The sequence below is a fragment of the Lampetra planeri genome, chromosome 25 (assembly GCF_965212315.1).
Source record: "Lampetra planeri chromosome 25, kcLamPlan1.2.h2, whole genome shotgun sequence".
NCBI classification, from domain to species: Eukaryota; Metazoa; Chordata; class Hyperoartia; order Petromyzontiformes; family Petromyzontidae; genus Lampetra; species Lampetra planeri.
In genome coordinates, this window is record NC_136131.1 from 11553803 (window position 1) to 11560686 (window position 6884).

Sequence of the window (6884 nt, forward strand, 5' to 3'; positions counted from 1 at the left end):
CAGTTTAACTCCCTGTGTGATTATCTCCACAACTCTCTGGGTAATTTTCAGCTTTTGTTTCATGTTCTTTGTCAGTGGCTGTGTTTCCACTCCACGTGTCATGGCAGGTGATATGCACCGATTGCAAACTTTTCTTTTTGAAGATAAACATCGCTGCCTTTCGTCACTGTTGCCTCTTTATTTCATTGTTTTGATACTAATCCACTTTCAATAATAGCCGTATAAATACATACCCTGTTGTGTTTTGCAATCGTATCCCTGCAACAATCCTTTCATTTTGCTCAGTGAAGTTATTGAGCATTACTATCGTTTCGTTTATATTTCGTTGGGTAGATGGGTTTTACCATTGTGCTGCAAAGATACAACAGCATGCAATTATATGAGGTAACTGCAGATACCCAATATATTGTGTCCCATCTTATCTGTCTCAAAGTAGTTTTCTTTTACCCCAGAAAAACATTATCTCTTTTCATCTTAACACATTCCTGCGGAGGGAGCTGGTAGGAACGTCAATGGCCAGGGTCAACGGCGGCGTGGTGTATTTCGCAAATATGCCCGACTGTGAGGGCGGGCACAAGCCGGCGTGAGTAGGTTAAACGTTGAGTTTTCTAAGAGCCCTACGGGGTGACCAGCCCCTCCCCACCCAGCCCCACCCCTCTCACCCCCCACCCAGCCCCACCCTCCCCACCCAGCCCCTCTCCACCCTCCCCACCCAGCCCCTCAACACCCACCCCTCCCCACCCTCCCCACCCTCCCCACCCAGCCCCTCCCCACCCTCCCCTCCCCTCCCCTCCCCACCCAGCCCCTCAACACCCACCCCTCCCCACCCTCCCCACCCTCCCCACCCAGCCCCTCCCCACCCTCCTCTCCCCTCCCCACCCAGCCCCTCCCCACCCTCCCCTCTCCACCCAGCCCCACCCCTCCCATTTTTCGATACACGACGGATGGACGGACACAATAATCCCCTATGGGCTGGTGGAACCAGGAGGTTCCTACCAGTGTTATTGCCTCAATATCTACACCCTTTTATGTACAATATATAGCCACACGGTAATTTTATTATTTTAAAACAGTAAAAAAAATTCTGAAATCATACTTAATTTACATGCATAAATTGACTACAATATCCATCAGTGAAGTTACCATTTAAATACACATTTTTACAACTAATTTTCGAGTAAATTTTTATTTTATGTTTTAATGCAGGTTCAAAATAAAAATTAAACAGGCTTGCAATTGTGAAAACAAATAGAGTTAAAAAAAACATTATTAACCCATTGTCTGAACACTGAAATTTGACAGCACCCTCAGCTGACACAAATGTCATTGTGAAAACAAACCCAGGTAAAGGCGCAACCACGCAACTACTAAGCTCACGCCGCTGCTGTTGAAAAGGCTTCCACCCGATAAAGCACGGAGAGCCCTCTCCAGGGCATTTGGCCTACTCTATCCCACCACACGTGGCCTGCCAAGAGACTGCATCAATTCCTCCGGCTAGGCGGTCAGGGGAGACGAGGGAATGTAAGAAAGCTGGCGTATTGTCAGCTGCCATGCCGGGAGATCGAATCGAACGAGCGACCCCCGGATTGTGATGTCCGCGTGCTCACCATTACACCGTGTCGACTTCACGTTCACTGTGAAAACAGATTGTGCTTTCGACAAATATTGACCCGGTATCCGTGAACTGAAATGGGACAGTGCCCTCTGCTGAGGCAAAGTTATTATTTGTTTGTCGAGCAACAGAAATACGCTGCGGTTTAAACGTTGTTGTAAATCAACCCGTTCTTTGAAATGGTTTAAGTGATAGCTATAGAAACAGACGTATAGCACCTCCATACCACCGGACATGGGCTACCTAAACCTACCATGCATCCCACCAATTTTGCACCTCCGATTAGCATTGTTGACTACGTACTGTGCAAAAGAAGTCCAATATACATACAGACTCTATGTTTATGAAACATCCTATATTTCATAGCAGGTAATCTTCATTGATTGTAAGATGTCCTCTTTATGCAGACTGGTATGTTGCTTTTCTTTATCAAAATCTATTTTCCAAAGCAACACCTCCTTGCTGCTATTTATTTATTTTATTTTTTATCCTGGTCCACCTTCAATCGTGCGCTCTAAGACGCGCTCCTGCGGCCGTCTGGAACGCTCTTCCTTTCGATATTAGGAAGCCACTGGAGCTATGCACTTTCAAATCTAAATGGAAAACTCATTTCTTTAGAATTGCTTTTTGTGTTTCGTTTGTTGTCCTTCCCCCACACCTTCGATTTGCGCGGTTGGCTACGTACGGTGCGAAAGAAGTTCAACAAACAAAAATTGCCCTAAAATCCACACCGTGATTTCTTTTCCAGTTGTGTTACGCCTCCAAGAAATATTTCCTTTTGTTCAGAAAACTTTATTTTATTTTATTTTGCTCATAGCAGTCTTTCACCCCACTTTGCAGTACAATGTAGGCTCCCGGACCCAATGGATTAACTGTGGACTGTGGATGTCATCAAATACTCGGTAGGCGTTGACCCAACGTAGCTGGTACGTGATTGGAACCATTGGATCAACATTCGCGCGACCTTGCCGGTTTACTGGGCAAGCAGTACCAGCTTTTGAATACAAGTTATTGAACATGTACTGTACTCAATGTTTCAAGGGTGGCACAGTCGGGTTTTTTACAATCGGGTTTAATTGTATTAAAGAAAAAACCCGATGCCTGCCGCTGGAAAAATCGGGTTTTTTCCACCCATGCAATGTTTACATGCGTGTAGAGGTGATCGCCACTCACCATTCAGTAACCTGCAGTACCACTGAGTGTCAACGGGGTGCGGCAGTGTTACCTCCCTGGGGAAAATGCCGGGGGTCAAACAGAGGTGAGAGCGGATCCGAACGTCGGATTGGGAAGGACCAATCAGAAGTTTTCCAAGAAGAGCGTGGCTTGAACGGATCCAACCACGAAGCTGTATGAAAGCCAGAACGCTGAGAGCTCTGGCTAAGTTATCTCCACACGAAGAACGCAGCCCGGGCTGAAGATAGACAGGACCCTGGAACCGAGCCTTGCAGCCCTTCTAAGGGCTGAGGCTCAGTGTAACCAGTGATCGGACCCACAGACCCAGTGGTCGGGTCAGTTAGCCTCCCTTAGGTCCCAGCCGGAGGCCGTTAGGTTAGCGGGTAACCCGTGAGTAGGTCCCGCCGAGTCGGGAGGCCATACCTCCCTAGGTATCGGGTACGGGGACCGTTATACCCCTTGTGTGTGTTAGGGACCGTGTCGGAAGAAAGACAAAAAACAGAGTGTGCCTCTTTCGATTTAAAGCTTTCGTGAGTGCAGGGATTCATCTTCTTGGTTCTTTCAGTAAAGTCACGTAGAAGGGAAATAATAAAATAACAAAAATAAAACAATAAAATACAATTCTCACGACGTTTCGGCCACAACGCAAGCAGCCGTCCTCAGGTGAAGAACAGGTCTGTCATTCAGACGCTGTCTTTCCGACAGACCTGTTCTTCACCTGAGGACGGCTGCTTGCGTTGTGGCCGAAACGTCGTGAGAATTGTATTTTATTATGTTTTATTTTTATTATTTCCCTTCTACGTGACTTTACCGAAAGAACCAAGAAGAAGAGTGTACCTCATAAAGAAGTGTATTCGTCCGTATTTACAACACTACATGCGGATGAACAACGTCACGCATGTAATACTGCCTCGGCCATTCTTCCTTTCCATTAAGGAAGACAAAACTACTTACGTTGAAGAATCGTCGACCTATTAGCCATCTTAACACATCTTAGAACCTGATGTACAGGGAGGGAAAAAATATTTTATCCCCTGCTGATTTTGTACGTTTGCCCACTGACAAAGAAATTATCAGTCTATAATTTTAATGGTAGGTTTATTTGAACAGTGAGAGACAGAATAACAACAAAATTCAGAAAAACGCATGTCAAAAATGTTATAAATTGATTTGCATTTTAATGAGGGAAATAAGTATTTGACTCCCTCTCAATCAGAAAGATGTCTGGCTCCCAGGGGTCTTTTATACAGGTAACGAGCTGAGATTAGGAGCACACTCTTAAAGTCACGTCACATTAAAATGCGCAACTTTAAATAAATATAGACAACACGTTCTACTCAATTAAATAGACTTTTTAATACATGTTTTCTCCTACAACATCAGAGTGCAGCGCCACATTAAATACGCACTACAATGACAATAGTTTAAATCGATTTGAAGCATGTTTTATTTGGGGGGGGGGGCAGAGCTTTGTGACGTTATATTTGAGGGGGGGTCTGACTTTTTGTGACGCCGCGTGACGAGGGGGGGGGGGGTCAAAAATCGTCCAAAATCGCGTGACGTCATTTATGGACGGCCCCTAAGATATTGTTGGGTCTTTCGGTAAAGTCACGTAGATGGTTAAAATTTGTTTACAAAAAATTACAAAAAAACTACGACGTTTCGATCGCAACACAAGCGTTCGTCATCAGGAATTTTCTACGTGACTTTACCGAAAGACCCAACAATATGAATTCCTGCAGTCACGACAGCTTTAAGTGAAGAATTACTAAGATGCCTCGCCATGTGTTCTCCTACCCACGTGTCTCTTATTAAGTCTCATTTCAAACACGCGTCTCCATGTTTTGTCTACTTGCTACAAGTCCGAGCAAGGAGACAACACTCAGTGATCGGCAGGGTGGAGGGGGTGATAGGGGGCTGATTCAGGCGTCACTCACCGTTGACAACGGGCGTTGTCAACGATGTGTCTCAGCTCGCTGGGTGTATAGTGCAGGGTGGGCCACATGTCCTGTGACCCCAATTTAATAACTTCTAAAATGTAATAATATTTTTGTTAAGCAAAACGGAACTGAAAATGCAAAGGACAACAACAACAAAATTGGAGGGGTAAATTAATTGGGGGTCACACGACATCTGGAGCATTATTTACAAAGCACTAACCATCATTTCGATTTAAAGCTTTCGTGACTGCAGGGATTCATCTTCTTGGTTTTTTCGGTAAAGTCACGTAGAAGGGAAGTAATAAAATAATAAAAATAAAACATAATAAAATAAAATAACCATCACTGTACAACGCCACCCTCGTTCTGTGCTTAAGCTTCGCTCACTTGTGTTGTTTCACTTCAGTCTCCCTTCCAACATGGACATTGGACTCCCACATCGCCTGGTTTTAGATGAACGTGCTTGTTTTGGTAAAGCAAAGTTGTAGCGTATAGCCAGCGGGCGGCGTCGTGAATGGTATCCGTCTGTCTCTCGCACGCTTCACATTACGGAAAGAAAGAAATCCCTTCACCACCACTCTCGTGAACAAGCTAACCTTGACGGATGTAGTTTTCTTCTTTGCATCTGAACATAATTGCTCTGTACTATGTTGTTGGGGGGGGGGGGGGAGCGCATACTGATGCGTATGGCCCAAATGAAGGTTCTTGTTTGACAGACACGCATTTAACAGCAGGCGCAATGGTTCTGCATTGACGTGTGTGCATTCCAGTTGGCCCTACGGATCAAACACCGTGGGGTCATTTCAGTCAATCAGTTGTGGTTGCGACAATGATTCTGTGTACAGTGAGACATTAAGTGATGTATTACTGTGATTAATTCAGAGCTTTTGAGTTCGTGATTGGGGACGCATTATAATCACATCGTCATCATCAGCAGCCCTGGTTTCTCCACTGCTGGATGAAGACCTCCACAAGTCATCAACCTACCTTGCGATCTTTTGCGAGGCATGCTTCTGCATACGAGATGATTTAATCACCCGATCATCACGGTGGACAGCCTCTTTTCCTGCTACTCCGTGATCCTGCAAAGGTTGTTTCATGTTTGCGTTCCTATCGTCTCTCAGTATGATCCAAAGTATGCACCTCTCCCTGCCTCTTTGTAGACTTTTCAGATTTTGCTCCATTTTCCTGATCATTGTCTTTCTGGAAGTGCGGGAAATATGTTCAGCAGTGTTGGTGTAATACAAACTCATCATACAAGCAAACTATTCCAGGGTGAGACAATTATGGCAAGGGTAAATGTCGTATGCTCTTTAAGATGGTTACTTATATTCTTCATATATCTTGTTTAAACAAAGCAATGTTTGCATGTTTAAATGAAGCAAAGTCGTCTACGGTTTGCTTGTACTAAACCGATATCCACTCCCAGAAGGTTTGTGTAGCCGATGAAAAGTTAAAACATATTTGTTATGTTTTATATGGAGAGATATAAGTTCGTTGTAATTACTGCCAAAACGTCGTACTCAGATTGTAAATGTTGTGGCTTGGCTCTCTAACACACCGGTGTGCTGTACTAGTAACGAATTGGCACGTTCTGTTTACGTGACAAACCTTACTAGTTGGCTGTGTCGGGTGGTGGCGGGTTTAATGACACATTTATATATTTACGCGATCTAATAAAAAAAAACCTGTAGTATGGATGCTATTGGTCGCGAAAGGCGCCTCCTACGTGTTAAACTGAAGAGATAAGTATGGCAAGGAGCCAATACATCTGTTTCCTAGATTTGTCTTCACCTATTTTGTTCCAATTTATTGTTTTTGATATTCCTTCAGAGTAATGACATAGCCCAGTGCTGCCTTAAGTACTTTACCATGGGTGAGCCATCAGTTCAACATTTGGAGCGGCAGCACAGAACAACTTACGAATTCTACAAATTCCATAAGTTAAGAGTTGTCATATCTTCAACTCACACGCGAGTTAAGACCAACAACCACGTGTCATGATCTAGACCACGACCACGACCTACCACGTGTCATGATCTAGACCACGACCACGACCTACCACGTGTCATGATCTAGACCACGACCTACCACGTGTGACCAGGTCGCCTATAAAAGACAGCTCAGCTCAGCGGGCTTTACCTATGCACCTCCTATGG